The sequence below is a fragment of the Ochotona princeps genome, chromosome X (genome assembly GCF_030435755.1).
Source record: "Ochotona princeps isolate mOchPri1 chromosome X, mOchPri1.hap1, whole genome shotgun sequence".
Taxonomy (NCBI): Eukaryota; Metazoa; Chordata; class Mammalia; order Lagomorpha; family Ochotonidae; genus Ochotona; species Ochotona princeps.
Genome location: NC_080865.1, coordinates 64,191,873 through 64,206,988, shown reverse-complemented (window position 1 = coordinate 64,206,988; position 15,116 = coordinate 64,191,873). Strand labels below are relative to the sequence as shown.

Sequence of the window (15,116 nt, the reverse complement as noted above, 5' to 3'; positions counted from 1 at the left end):
ATATCATCTTAAATCAAGGCAAACATGTGGTATTTAACCTTTTGGGATTGGCTCATTTCCCTTAGCATTATGGTTTCCAGTTTGGCCCATTTGGCCACAAAGAACTGCATTTTGTTTTTTTTAATAGCTGAGTAGTATTCCATGGAGTAGATGAACCATAGCTTTCTTATCCAATCCTCTGTTGATGGGCATTTTGGTTGCTTCCATGTTTTTGCAATTACTGATTGTGCTGCTATGAGCATAGGAGTGCATGTTGGTTTCTCATAAAACAAGTGTTCTGGATATATTCCTAGGAGTGCTATTGCTGGATCATACGGTATGTTGAATATGAGTTGTTTGAATATTCTCCATACTGATTTCCCTAGAGGCTGTACCAGCCTGCAGCCCCACCAGCAGTGGAGTAGGGCTCCCTTTTCCCCGCAACCTCTCCAACAAGTGTTGTTGGTGCTTTTATTCATGTGGGCCAGTCTTACTGGTGTTAGGTGGTACCTCATTGATGTTTTAATTTGGATTTCCCTTATTGCCAGGGAACTTGAGCATTTTTTCATATGTTTATTTGCCATTTGGGTTTGTTCCTTTGTGAAGTGTTTGCCCATTTCCAGTGCCCATTTCTTGAGTGGCTTGTTTGTTTTGACATTTTGGTTGTTTTGTAGCTCTTTGTATATTCTGGAGATCAGCCCTCTATCACCTAAGTCGTGTGCGAAGATCTTCTCCCATTCTGTGGGTTGCCTTTTTACTTTGTTGATTGTTTCTCTAGCTGTACAGAAGCTTCTTAGTTTGATGACGTCCCAATTGTTTATTTTGGTCTTGATTTCTACTGCTTTTGGAGTCTTTTTTAGGAAGTGAGGGCCTACCCCTAAGTGTTGCAGTGTGTTTCCAACATTTTCTTCCAAAAGTTTGAAGGTTTCTGGATGTAGGTTTAGATCTGTTATCCATTTAGATCTGATCTTAGTGTATGGTGAGAGATGTGGATTTGTAAAATTTTAAAATAAGATTCAGCTTTTCATATGTGTTCATAAAAATCATTTGTTATCTAAAATATCCAAATGTTTATTATGCTCAAATGGTAATACAAATTATATGCAAAACTAGTAAAATTTTAAATCAAATTTAAGCTAATAAAATGGAAATTTTATCACACTTACAAATATGAATAAATTGTATTAAATATCTTTCTCAGAAAAATACCCACAATTTGATTGCTCAGTATGTCAATATTATTTTTCATACATGTCTTGTTTTGACCATCATAATTGAAAATGTAAGAATAACATTAATTGCTTAATACTGAAAATATTTCTCAGCTTCCACAGGTGAATGCCACAGTAATAACTGAGTATATCCAAAGTTGTAAATTTAAACACAAACTGAAGCAATAAAATGGACACTCAGAACCACTGGGAAGTGAGACTTTATTTTGCAGAAACCTATTATACTTATGATATCTGAAAAGAAGGATTTTATTATCTACATTTTATTAAGCATATTCAAGTGCCAACATCCTAATAGACATACTAATACAAACAAGAACTATGCAAAACAAATTATTCAAAAAGGAAATACATGAGGCGAAGAACAACACTAAAACTTATTCATTTGACTCATGACACAGGTCGTAACCACTACAATAAGAGCAAAGTATTACGCTTATTCCTATTAGATTACAAACTATTTAAGTGTGGATTTTAAAAGCCTGGTAATGGGAAGGCTTGTAATGAAAATTGCATAGTGGCACGGTTCTCATGGTGAGAGAAATCGAAACAATTAGGGCTAGCAATCTGAAACTTTGTCAACATACCTAGGGACATAAAATTAATCATATCCTTTCTTTCAAAAATCTCACTGAGGAAATTGCTTTAAAAACCTTTTCATAAAAAAATAAGCTAAGAACAAAGACGTGTATGTCTTTATATAACAAAGTTGGAGACATTAATAATTCCTTATACAGATGGATAAGATTATATTTCACCGAATGCGCAAAAATTCCAATGAAAATTATTTAAAAATAAGTGTAGCAAATAAAAAATTTTCTAGTAAGTGAGGAAACAGCACAAAATTGAAGGCACAGTATGCTTAAAATATTCATACATTAGGTTAAAGACATGCCAAAAGAACAGAGAATTAAAACTAACATTAGAAAATGTAGAGTTCTTGCCAGTACGCGCAAGACCTGGCTTAGGGTGAGGTTCTGCAGGAGGAGCTTGGGAAACTCCTCTGTTGGAATACAGCCCCTACAGGTGAGCGCAAGAACCACAATAAGGAGCAACCCAGACCAGGCCAGGGCATATGGCATAGGTGGGGGGCAGACCAGGCTGAACCCGTTCACATCAACCGCTGGTGAATCCGAGCACCAGCATAGAGTGTGGGTCAGGCCAGCTTTGGTAGCAACACACCAGTGCACATTAAGGAATGCCAAGGTGAGGTGAGCCGTACCAGATGTGGTTGCAGTGCCCAAACAGCATGTGTGAGAACCGGGGACAGGGAGGAGGCAAAGCTGGAAGGGGAATGGGGGCTCCTCTTCTGGAAACTACTCCCACTGGAGAGCATGAGTTGGGATGGGGGCAGACCAGATCAGGTAGAGCTACATCTGTGGACCTCATGTGAGCTAGATTAAGGAAGGGCCAGATTGAGCTGACTGTTTCGACTGGTGCAAGCAAAATTAGAGTGGATAAGGGTTGGTTGGGCTTAGCCGCAGCATCAGCTGGTAGAGGCTGGCACTGGGGGCTAAGTCTGTCAAGTTATATGCCAGAACCACCTGGAGAGTGCATAACCAGGGAGTGAGAGCGGCCTAGAGGGAAATAGTTGGCACCTCTTTCATGGGTTACCACTGCCACTGGAAAGCACAAAAACCAGGATAGGGGCAGGGGTAGCAAGACAGAAAGGCACCTGCCAGCATGTGTGTGGGCTGGATACTAGGTTGGTTGGGTTGAACTAGGCTTTAATGCCCATTGACAAGTACGAGAGCTAAATGGGATGTGGGACAGACTGAACAAGCCTGCGGTACATACTGGCATGCTCGGGAACCAGGTAGGGGGTAGGTTTGGTGGGGGTTATAGAGAATCGCCCCAACTAGGCTGCATTTCCCACTGGCTTGCATGAGGACCGAGTATGAAGTGGGTAGGATTGAGCTGGACTACAACACCCATTGGTTCAAGTGGAAGACGGGGCTGGAAACAGAACTGACCCAGCAATTGCAATCACCAGCATGTGCATAAGCTGACTGGGGCAACAGACAGTGCCGGACCCTGTACTAGCAAACTCACACAAGAATCAGGTGTGGGATCATCTCAGATGAAGTTTCTTCGGAGATGCCTCCAACTGAACTGCTGATCTCAGAACCCCAACCATAAAAGACTATGTCAGCCAGTGGATTCTGAATAGATTTAATCACGATTGGAACAGCGAGATTGGCAGCAATTCAGAATAGTTGAACTTTCAAAGCTGCTTGAGCAGGACCCTTGGAGTGTGCCTCACATCTGGGACCTGGGACGGGTGGGAGGCTGGGTGGGGCTTTTCCCCATGTTTCTCCCCTGACCCCAGATACAGGGGGAAAATGATGATATTGGTGTGGAAACAATGGTCTTACCCACTTTCCTGTAGCCCTTGACTCTTTGTACCCTAATCAACTAAGATTATTTTTTTAAAAAGTAGACTTCTTTGGTAACTTTCTTGACAATGTAAGTGATCCCATTTTGCTTCCATCTATACCCTGTTTACATATCACTGTTATTTTCATATACCTATTGCTAATCCCAGGACAGGGTCTTTCAAGTCATAGATCATCTATAGAATCATTCGATATGGTCCTGCAAAGACAAATGCAAACAGGATTCAAAGTTCAATAATTCTTCAACAGGGTAATTTTTAAATTGATAATTTTGTATGGTCCAGGAATTATGTTATAAATATGTAAATGTCCTTGGTTAAAGAAAATAATTAATGACCCCCACCCCCTTGCATCCCATTTGGTAACTTCCTAGAAAAATATCAACTCTGAATAAAACCAAATATCCACTGTTTCAGTGTCTACACACAGGTAAATGATTACTGTCAGAGGAAACAATACAGCTGGGATTCATACTCTAAATTATTGACTATAAAGTTCAAAACACATGCAGCTTCTCCAGCCGTTGCATCATCATAAATGCTATTGTTTCTCAGTTGTCCACTTACGCTTTATACATTATATATATAACCTTGAATGACCTCTTCTCAGTTTGGGCAGATAACTTCTCATGGAAAATATAAATCAACTAAAAAGAACTTTCTCAACTTCCACATCTCATATCTAGAATATCTGAATCTAAAATACAGCATAGTGTGATCACTGAGGCCATTGCTTCTAAAGTCACAGGAGTGTCTGGAGCCTGGCACCATCACTTACTAGCTATGTGATTTAGGGAAAGTTTTTAACTTTTATGTAATTCTGTCTTATCACCAGGAAAACAGTGAAAGCAATCATAATAACGGCTGAAAGCCCCACATTGCCCTGCCCTATGTAATCAGACCCAGCTGTCAGTCAAATATGTCCCCTTCCCTGAATATATCCCCCTTCACCTGATAACCGGAGGTTCTGTGTATGTATTTGTGTACGTGTGTGCTTGCAGATAAAGAGGAGACAATGTTCTGAAGCATTGTCCCTCTACTTCCCTCCCACTTTCCTTTCCTGGTCCACTGTACTCCTTAATTATGCCTGTGTGTGGGTGTGTGTAGGTTGTGTGTGTGCGTTGGTCTCTCACGTTTCAAATAAACTTTCCTACATTTTGCACGGTACATGTGCCTGTGCTTAGAATGCTTTTCTATGTACAAGACAAGGGAGCAGAATAAGAATTCAATGCCATCTCTCCGACGATAGTATGACTGCTATGACAATATAAGAAATGCAATGTTGTGGATATATTAGAATAGTATCTTATGTATAACAAAATTCAGCAAATTTTTACCTGTTGTTATGTTAACCCATCCTTTTTGCCTTTTTACAATGCAAAAATGACCCTCTGCTTTAAACATTGACTGCATTCATTCAAATCAAGATTTCCCAAAATCATTATGGAAGAGTAAACACAGAGCACAGTGGTGAAAATACTGGGTAAGATATCCACAGCCCACATACAAGTGTCTGCATTCAGTGTCTGGTCCTGGTTTCTGATTCCAGCTTCTTGCATATACAAAGTGTGGGAGATAACAGTGACAGGTTGAATAATCAGGTTCCTGTCGCTCATGGGGGAGGTCTGGATTGTGCTCCCAGTTCCCAGCTTGGACTTTGGGGCAACTGCAAGGGATCGAATGCGTTGGAAGAGTGAATCAGTGAATAGAAGTACTCTTTATCATTCTAACAGTTTAATGATTTTTTTTTATTTTACGAAAGATTAGCCGATGGGATTCCAATCACTTTTTTGGCATGAATTCTTTTCCATCAATTTTAAAGAGGCTTAGATATTTTTAGAGCTGAATTTCTCAAAATAATTGTGTCTTCAAGTCATTCTCAAACTTGAATATACTTCAGAATCAACTAGGGGTCTTGCTAAAATGCAAATATCTGGGTGTAACTACCAATGTTTTTAGTTGCTTAATATGGGGTGAAATCAGATAATTTGCAATTCTGATGAACTCCCAGGTGACATATATGTTGTTTGTATAACCACCATGCTTTGAAAATGCCCAGGCAATAGAGTTACTACCCGTATCTGCTTTTTTCTCTTTTAGTTATAGTATATTTTCATCTATTCTAAATGTGAGTTCTGCATCAGATGTATATGCTATGAATATCATTTCCTACAGAATGAATGTCTACTTACTTTCTACTTACTTTCTTAATCTTGTCTTTAGGTATACAGAACTTTCTACTTTTAATATAATCCAATGCTCCAATTTCTGCTTTCAAGGCTAATATTTTTACATGTTAAGAAACATTTGCCACTTCCAATATCATGAAAATTTTGTCCTCCAAAAATGTTTTAATTTGGGCCTTGGTGTGGTACCCAAGTGGCTAGAGTCCTCCTCGCCTTGCACACACAGGGATTCCATATGGGCACCAGTTCTAATCCTGCTGGCCCCACATGTAGCTTCAGCGATAGCAGCCACCTGGGGAGTGAACTAACAGATGGAGGATCTTTCTCTCTGTCTCTCCTCCTCTCTGTATATCTGACTTTCCAATAATAAAATAAAAGAAGTCTTTAAAAAAGGTTTAATTTTATCCATATTAAATATACAGTAAACATTTGAAATATCTTCTGTTGTATCATACTGATATGTATATATATATACATTTCTGCCTCAGAAAACCTTTATCATTTTAAAATAACTAAAAATTGCACGAAGTATTACTTTATATGGGTTATTTTCATCAATATTTATCACAAAGCAAAATAAAAATGAGAATATTTTAAAGTATTTATTTTAAAAGGAGGGAGCCCAAATCCTTCCTCACAGGATCCAAGGCCATCGGAACAACAGCCAGGAGCCCTGAGCAGTCCGCAGAAACAGAAGAACAGTAAACTTCCTTCAGGACTAGGGAGGGGAGCTTTTTCTGGTCCTTACTGAGTTCCAACTTTAGATCCCCACCCTCTCTTGCAATGACCATCAGGATCACTCCGGAAACCCCTCAAAACAAACAAACAAACAAACAAACAAACAAAAAATCTAGAATTTATAGAGAACAACAAGGAAAGCTTAGAATCAGATAGGAAATTAAAAAATAATGAAGTATTTATTTTAATCTTATCAAAATAATAGTAAAATTCCATGTGAACGTAGTTGATGTGTTTTATGAAAATAATTATGCTACAAACCTGGAAAGCTAGTGAGAAAAGCAGCAATTTTAAAAAATTTTTACAAAATAATATCTGGGTTAATAGAAAGCAGCTGGACTCTTACAACCACTTTTCCAGTATGTGATGCAATGCTGTTTAGGTTGAACATTTTGAAAAACTTGGAAAGGAGAGGATTATGTGGAACATTTTATCAATCTTTCAAAATAATTATGAAAATTCTTTACTATTACAATTGATGATGGATAGCTTCCTAAAGGTTAATAACAATGTGGAGGGCCGGCGCAATACTGTAATTGTTACGGTCCTCATCTTGCACGCGCCAGGATCCCGTATGGGCACCGGTTCTAATCCCAGCAGCTCCACTTCCCATCCAGCTCCCTACCTGTGGCCTGGGAAAGCAGTCGAGAATGGCCCAAAGCCTTGGGACCCTGCACCTGCATGGGAGACCCAGAAAGAAGTTCCTGGCTCCTAGCTTCAAATCGGCACAGCACCAGCCATTGTGGTCACTTGGGGAGTGAACCATCGGACGGAAGATCTTCCTCTCTGTCTCTCCTCCTCTCTGTACATCTGCCTTTCCAATAAAAATAAATATAAATCTTAAAAAAAAATAACAATGTGGAATCTGAAGAAATATCGATGAGAGAGAGAGCAAGATGGTGAAATAGGATGAGGACACGTTAAAATGGATGGAGAAGGATTAGTAGAGAATCAGAGAGGGTACAATCTCAGGAAATGAGTCTGGGCAGGCCGATAAAAGAGGGCCACAAGGAGACCTGTGGACATGAGGGAGCAGCAGAGATACCAGAGTGATGTTAAAGCAATACCCCAGCAGAGACTGGAGGCCCATGGGCAGTAGATTGAGGAGGGAAGATCACCAGAAATGCAGGAGGTGAATCAAGCCATAGAATTGTGGGTCCCACTGATTTTTTTTTTCATTCCGTTCAGATGTGTATGGAAGCAGGGTGGATTTCACTGCCCAGACATCTGCCCCATCAGTTCTGAATTCGGCACCATTTTGAATTCTACAGAGTAGCCTCTTGGGGGAAAAGAGTGAGTTCTGCATGAACTAAGCCAGGGGAGAACTTGCTTCTGGCTCAATACATTGCAATGGTCCCACTGGGAAAATAATCCCATCTTGGTGTCCCACAGGTTCCATCCAAAATAAATCCAGGTTGCCAACAAAGTTAGCTGCCAAACCAGGCATTGCTGAGCTGAAACACCCAACAACAGGAATCAGAATGGGTGTGGCCTGTTGAATAAGGCCACTGTTCTTGTCAGGACAGGAAGTGAACAAAGTCAACCTGGGACAATGACCCACTGGTGTGCAAGAGAACTGCCACTGAGAAGTGACTCAATGGAGGATCTTGGGAAACTCCTTCATTGGAACACAGTCCCTGTAAGTGAGTGCAAGAATCAAGGCAAGGAGCAGCCCAGACCATGCCAGGTTATAGTACCCACCGGCATACATGTGGGGCAGGTCTGAGGACAGACCAGTCTGGACTGACACATAACACCCATTGGCAGATCTGAGAACCAGGGCAGATGATAGAAGGAGACAAATTGGACCACAACACCAGCCAGTTCACATTAGGACTGGAATAGCAATCAGGCTGGGCTGGGATAGGCTACAGCACCCACCAGTAGGAGCTGGAACAGGGGGAAGACTAGACTAGGCCAGGCTGCGCAGTAAGACTGAGGATGCTGGGCCCAGCACCGTGGCCTAGCAGCTAAAGTCCTCACTTTGAACGCTCCGGGATCCCATATGGGCACCGGTTCTAATCCTGGCAGCTCCACTTCCCATCCAGCTCCCTGCTTGTGGCCTGGGAAAGCAGTCAAGGATGGCCCAATGCACTGGGACCCTGCACCCGCGTGGGAGACCCGGAAGAGGTTCCAGGTTCCCAGCTTCCGATCGGCGCGCACCGGACGTTGCAGCTCACTTGGGGAGTGAATCATCGGATGGAAGATCTTCCTCTCTCTCTCCTCCTCTCTGTATATCCTCTCTGTCTTTCTTCCTCTCTGTATATCTGACTTTGTAATAAAAGTAAATAAGTCTTAAAAAAAAAAAAGATTGAGGATGCTGAGATGAGGCAAGTCATGCCAGACTAGGCCCAGTGAGAGCCAGGTACGTGAGTCCCAGCGACAGGGGGTCTGACAGAGCTCAGGTAGCTTGGCTCAGGTTCTGGGGCCTACCTGTCTGGTGGGGCAGGGCTTTCTGAGCTCCAGGGATGGAGGAACTGGTGGGATTTGGATTACCTGGCCCAGATCCAGGATCCCACCTTCTAGGTGGCTGTTGGCTTGTTGAATTCCTGGGGGTGGGTAATATGGTGGGGCTTGGATCTCCTGGCCCAGATCCAGGGGCCCACCTACTAGGTGAGTATCAGTTTTATGAGCCCTAGGGGTGAGGAATCTAATAATGCTTGGGACACCCGGCCCAGGTATTTGAACTCACCTGCAAGAACATGCTGTACTTAATGAAAAAGGTAGAGCAGTGGACACAGGCCCTGTTGTAAAAGGAGACTATGGCAGCAGAAGAAAGAGAAGAGAACAAATGGACAACTACCCCAAACAAACGATAACAGCAAAAATCTCGGTGAATGGAGTCAATGGACATTGGGTGGATGACATCATCCTCAGATCAGCGAAATTGGCAGCATTTCAGAACTATCCAAACCACTTGGACAGAACCCTCAGAATATGTACACATTGAGACTCTAGATTGACATGAGGTGGCGGTTCCTCATCCCTGGGTACTGGGATGTGTGGAAAGTCATTTGTGGTTTCCCCCTTTGTCTCTCCCCTTCCCCGAGGAACAACAAGAAAAAATAGAAAATTTGGAAGCAATGAGTTCACCCAATTTTCCCTAAACCTCAATCTTTTCCACACTGATCCATCTTGTAATAATTGTTAAAAAATAATTTAGAGTCATTATAAAGTTCATTAAAACAGTGAGAAGAATATACAGGAGTTCAAGGAATTTAAGGAATAAGTTACACAGGAAATAGTAACACTGAAACCAAATCAAACTGAATTATTGGAAATGAAGAATACAATACGACAAATCAGAATCACAATGAAACATTTCAATAATTCAATGAAGGATGCAGAAGGAAGAATTTCAGAGTTGGAAGATACTACATGCTGAAATGTCCAAGGAGAAATATGAAAGAGAAACTGAGTAAAACTAAGAAAAGCATAAATATTTAGGTGACACTATCAAAAGGCCAAACAAAAGGGAAATCTAGCATAGGAAACGCAGAGATCCCTGCATAAACTTTGACCAAATGCCATCCTCCCTTCCAAACATCACAGTCAAGCTCTATTCAACAGATCATAAAGAACAGATACTTAAATATGCATTTGAAAAAAATCGATTAACTTACAGAGGAACCACAATCAAACTCATAGCTAACCTTTTAGAGGAAATGCTATAGGCCAGAAGATAATGGCATGACACATTACATATCCTGAACGGAGGAAAAAAAATATTAGCTCAGAATAACATACCCGACAAAGCTCTCATTTGTACTTGAAAATATAATTGGACAAAATTCAGAAATCTCCATGCCAATCTGCATCTTCTACATGCAATGGCAGGGACCCAAGTAGTGGAAGTATCAACTACTGTTTGCTCAGAGTGTGCATTAGCAGGAAATTGAATTTAAAGCAGAGGAGCTGAGACTTGAACTTGATACACAATATTTTCACAGACGAAAGGTATCCATTGCACCAAATGCTTATCGTAGTGCTTTCAAATATTGATACATTTTGTTATATAATATCAAACCCTCACGTTATTCAATACAACCACAAAGCTCATCACAAAAATGTTTAGGTATTTGAAAGATGGAAGATATAAGTTCCGCAAATTTCCAAATTTCATTTACGAGATTATATTTTAATTTGGACAAGAAATGCTGTCAGTTTATCTGTGATAGCCTGGTTTCATTCATTTTCAGAATAGGTAGACATTCATTGTCTATCAAATAATTAAGTCATAATAACCAGAATTTGACAATCATTCTTAAAAGAAATATGTAGCTACTTCACCAGGCAATTCAGTCTCTCAAGTGTTTTTCCTTGAGTCAGCCCATATGTTTCAGTACATAATACAAGTCTTCTCATTATATCTACAAAATACTAAAAAGACATGTACAGCCTAATGAGATGGCTAAATCCTCATCTTGTAGGCGCCGGGGTCCCATATGGTGTCAGTTCAAATTCCTCGCCGCTCTGCTTTCCCTCTAGCTCCCTGCTTGTGGTCTGGGAAAGCAGTGAAAGATAGCCCAATACCTTAGGACCCTGCACCATCTGGTCATTGTGCCATGTACGTGTGAACCAGTGGATGGAGTCTTTCTGTCTCTCCATAAAATCTGATCTGCCTTTTTAATAAAAAAAAATATTTTTGAAAGTTGTGTATATAAAACTTTAATATTTTAAAAAGTGATAATTTTCTTGCTCCATCAAAGACATTTTTCATTAGAGCTGGTTCTTTTTGTCTTTAGTGTGAATGCAAAGTGGTAAATAACAGTGAACTCTTTCTTTTGCAGTTTACTGCCACTGACTTGATTAGTGTTAAGATGTGATGAATTTTCTCTATAATTTCCTTTTATTCCATAACTTTAAATATCAACAGAATGAAAAGGGTGAATAATGTCCTCACACTATTATGAAACCAGTTTTCGCCGCAAAAAGCCTCTAAAAGAATCTCAAGAATCCCTATGGATTTGCAGATTTCCATATTTTGATAATTGCTAGTCTTGCACCGGACAAGTGTTTTTCTGTATGCATGTAAAACTGACTTTACCCAAAATCACTTTTTTTCTCCTTTGTATTACAGTATCATCTTTGCCATAAATGAAGTGACCAGTTAGTTGTAGATTTGTTCCTTGGATGTCTTATCAAATCCATTAGTTCAGTATCACAGGTTCATTTTTGTCCTCAAACTTTATTCTCTCTCTCAAGATACTCTCAGCTATTATATTTTCATTTTCATTATAGAATCCGTTTGAAATTTTTCTTCAACTTTTTGTTCTCAGCTGCACAAATGAAATGACAGAAACAACATCATATTTTGGACAGCATAGCAATAAGCTGTACATTTTGTTCCACTGCTGTGATTCTTAGGTCTACCACATTTAGATGCCCATCAATGGCAATTGCGGCTACACTGTCAAGTTCAAAGGCGTGAACAATTGGTGTGCCCAGGCTAAATAGCAAAATGTAGTGTGGTTGAATGACTGATCTGAATAGTGTATACTGCAGATTCAGGTATACACTGTGTGGAGCAGCAACCCCTAAGCCCAAGAGAGCAGCTGTTGCAGCATCCAGCTGCAATTCCAGGAGAATTCCGGGAATTCCTGAATTCTTTTTCCTGGAAATCTTCTTGAACTCCGGGAGTATGCACTGGCTGATCACACAATAAATGCTGCAACTTTAGAATACGAAACAAAAATCCTTAAAAAAAAAAAATTCCATTGTGATTACATTAAATACATGGAATAATTTAGAAGAAGTGAGACCCTGTATAGAACTTTCCAACCCAATATCTCTCCAGTTTTGTAAGTATTTCTTACTTTTTCACTTGAACAATGCTTTTTTAGTTTTCAGTGTAGAATTCTCACACATAACTGACTTGATACTGTCTTCACTTGATTTTTGATGGTCTTTGACGTTATTGTTTTAGGGTTTTAACCTTTTTATTATTTTTAAGTAAGTATAACATAAAATTTACAATCTTAATTTTTTTTCTTGGAATGCCATACTTTTGAAAGCTTCAATCAGCCATCACTTAAAAATAAGAATATTTCACTGAATAATCTAGCACTGTGGTTTGAGAACTCAGAGCACGGGTGACAGAAGGCCCACCTTCCTACATGGCGACCCCCATGGGTGATGCCCTTCCATGGGCCCTGTGCTTGGTCTCTGCAGTTCCAAGCCTCTCTCAGTCATAGTTACACGTGGCTTCAGAATGGGAAGGACTGAAGCAAGGTCAGTTGGTAGTTGTCATCCTCAACCCCACCTGCTGCCAGCAGGTTTTAGCACGAAGAGAGCAGAGCTGGGCAAGCAGGACAGAGCAGGACTGTCCCAGCGAAGAGCCACCGTCCAACTGCTCCTTGATGCCCTGGCCTGGCTCAAGCTGGCCTCCGGGACCGGGCTGCTTGCCTATATGGAGCCAGCTGGCAGGTGCATGAGGCCACTCCACCTACTATCAGAGCTGGGCCTTGGGCCTGAGGCATTCTCCCAAGCCGGAGTGTCAGTGTGGCCTTCCTGCCAGTCAGCCATCTCAGCCAAATGTGCATCAGGAGTGACAGCTTTATCACAGTTCAACACGATGTTGAGGACAGTACAAGGGGCCCCGCCCACAGACAGGGCTGTATGGAAATCCACACGGTAGCATACCATATTCAAGTCTCTGTCCTGGTCCACTTGGAATCGGTTCTGTTTCTGAGCCGCAATGCACTTCTGGTCTCTCTTCCTCAGGTGGTAGAAGGTCTTATACCCAGCAAGATACCACCCATGTAGGTTTTGTAGTGGTAGGGTAGGTGGAGCTCTGAAAGAGGCCACGTGGAAGCCATAGTTGAGCTCCTCCTTGAGGGACAGCAAGACCATATCATGAATGGCGATATAGTCCATGTTGTTGCTGCTCTCCAGGAAGCCCACACTGACGAGCGCTGGCTGGTTGACCCTGAAGTGATCCAACTGGTTGTGCGTGTAGATCTGATGCTGGATCTTCTTCCGGCTCAGGAACAGATGCCTGTGGGGCGCAAAGACGAGCATCTCCTCAAAGCATTCGTGGAAGGGCACCAGCACTGCCAGCGGTAAAGACCCCAGGACGCAATTTCCTCCCAGTGCTCAGGGGTTGGCACCAGAGGGCAGGCCTGCGGTGGGCATGGGATCTCCTGTCCCTGTTCTCACCCTGTCCGGGCCACGTTCCCAGAGCAGCTGAACTGCAGCCAGAGTAGGGGGAAGAAAACCAATAATAGGCAATAACAGAGGCCGCTGGGAAGCAACCTAGACCTGCGATCCTCCCAAGGCAGCTGCACTGCAGGGAGACGATAGGGCAGGGGCTTCAAGCTACTGGTGCAGCCCACCTGGCCTCTGCGGCGCCTCCTAAAATCTTACATTTTTTTAAGGATGCTTTTTAGCATTGTTAAATATATTCATCATGGGTAGGCAACTAATCTCTAGAACTCTTTCATCTTGCAAATCTAAAATTCCGTCCTCATTAAATAATAATTCCCCACGAGCCTTTCCCCTTAACCCCTATAGACCACTAGTCTACTTTCTGTCCCCATGAATTTCATTAGTCTAAGTAATTCATACAGATGGATTCACACGGTGTTTCTCTTTTTCTGTTTGGTATCTTGGGATTAGCATACCGTCCTCCAGGTTCATCTGTGCTATGTCATGTTTCAGAACTGTATTCCTTTTGTGGTTAAATACTCTCATATATACAGACCATGTTTTATTTATCCATTCCACTATTTTAAACCTTATTCGTTTCACTTATCTGAAAAGCAAAGAGAGAGACAGACAAATAGAGGTTGCCGATTCACTGGTTCATTTCCAAATTCCTGCTGCAACCAAGGTTAGGCCAAAGTCAGGAGCCAAAAACTCAACGTCAATCTCCCACATGGTGGCAGGGATGCTTGAGCCATCACCTGCTACCTTCCAAAATACACAAGCAGGAAATAGAATTGTTAACAGGGCTGGAACTTGAACTTAAGCATTCTGATAGAGGGCATCACCATCCCAAGTAATGTCTTAAGTGCTATGCCAAATGCCAAAGATGCCATTTATCTTTTGGTAGACACACTAGATGTTTTTACCATTTTAGCTGTTTTGAATAGCACTACTATGAATATTGCTGTACAATGTCTGGATCCCTGTTTTCAATTATTTCAGATTTACACTCAGGAGTAGAATTACTGCATCCTAAGGTAATCCTATGTTTTCTCTTTTGTTTTTCATAGTTACAGCACCATATTACATTGCCACAAGCAATGTCCTGTATCATTCTCTCGGGAATCGCATTTTGATTTGTGTGATGCTTGTACATAGACCCCTTTGTATTGTTATCATTTCTTTTTCAATTTTTTAAATTTATTTTCTTCTCTTGTTAGATATTCTGACTCTGTTAGCAAAGTACTGACTGCAATTTGGGACATCAGGCAGTCTTGTCTCATTTCTGAGTTTAGTGCAGAAGTTTCTTCTTTTTTGAGGTTAATTTTTATTTTTTATTTTTTTACATTTTATTATTCTTATCATTTTATGATACAGTTCCATATTCCCTTATCCCCTCCCCAATTCCCTCCCCCCACCTAGTTCCTCTATATCATTACT

General features: G+C 41.2%; 1 pseudogene; it reads right to left on the bottom strand.

Annotated features, from left to right (window-relative positions):
* Positions 1-13,056: 13,056 nt before the first annotated feature.
* LOC101516364 (beta-1,4-galactosyltransferase 7-like) overlaps positions 13,057-15,116 on the bottom strand; it is a 151,978-nt pseudogene continuing 149,918 nt past the window's right edge.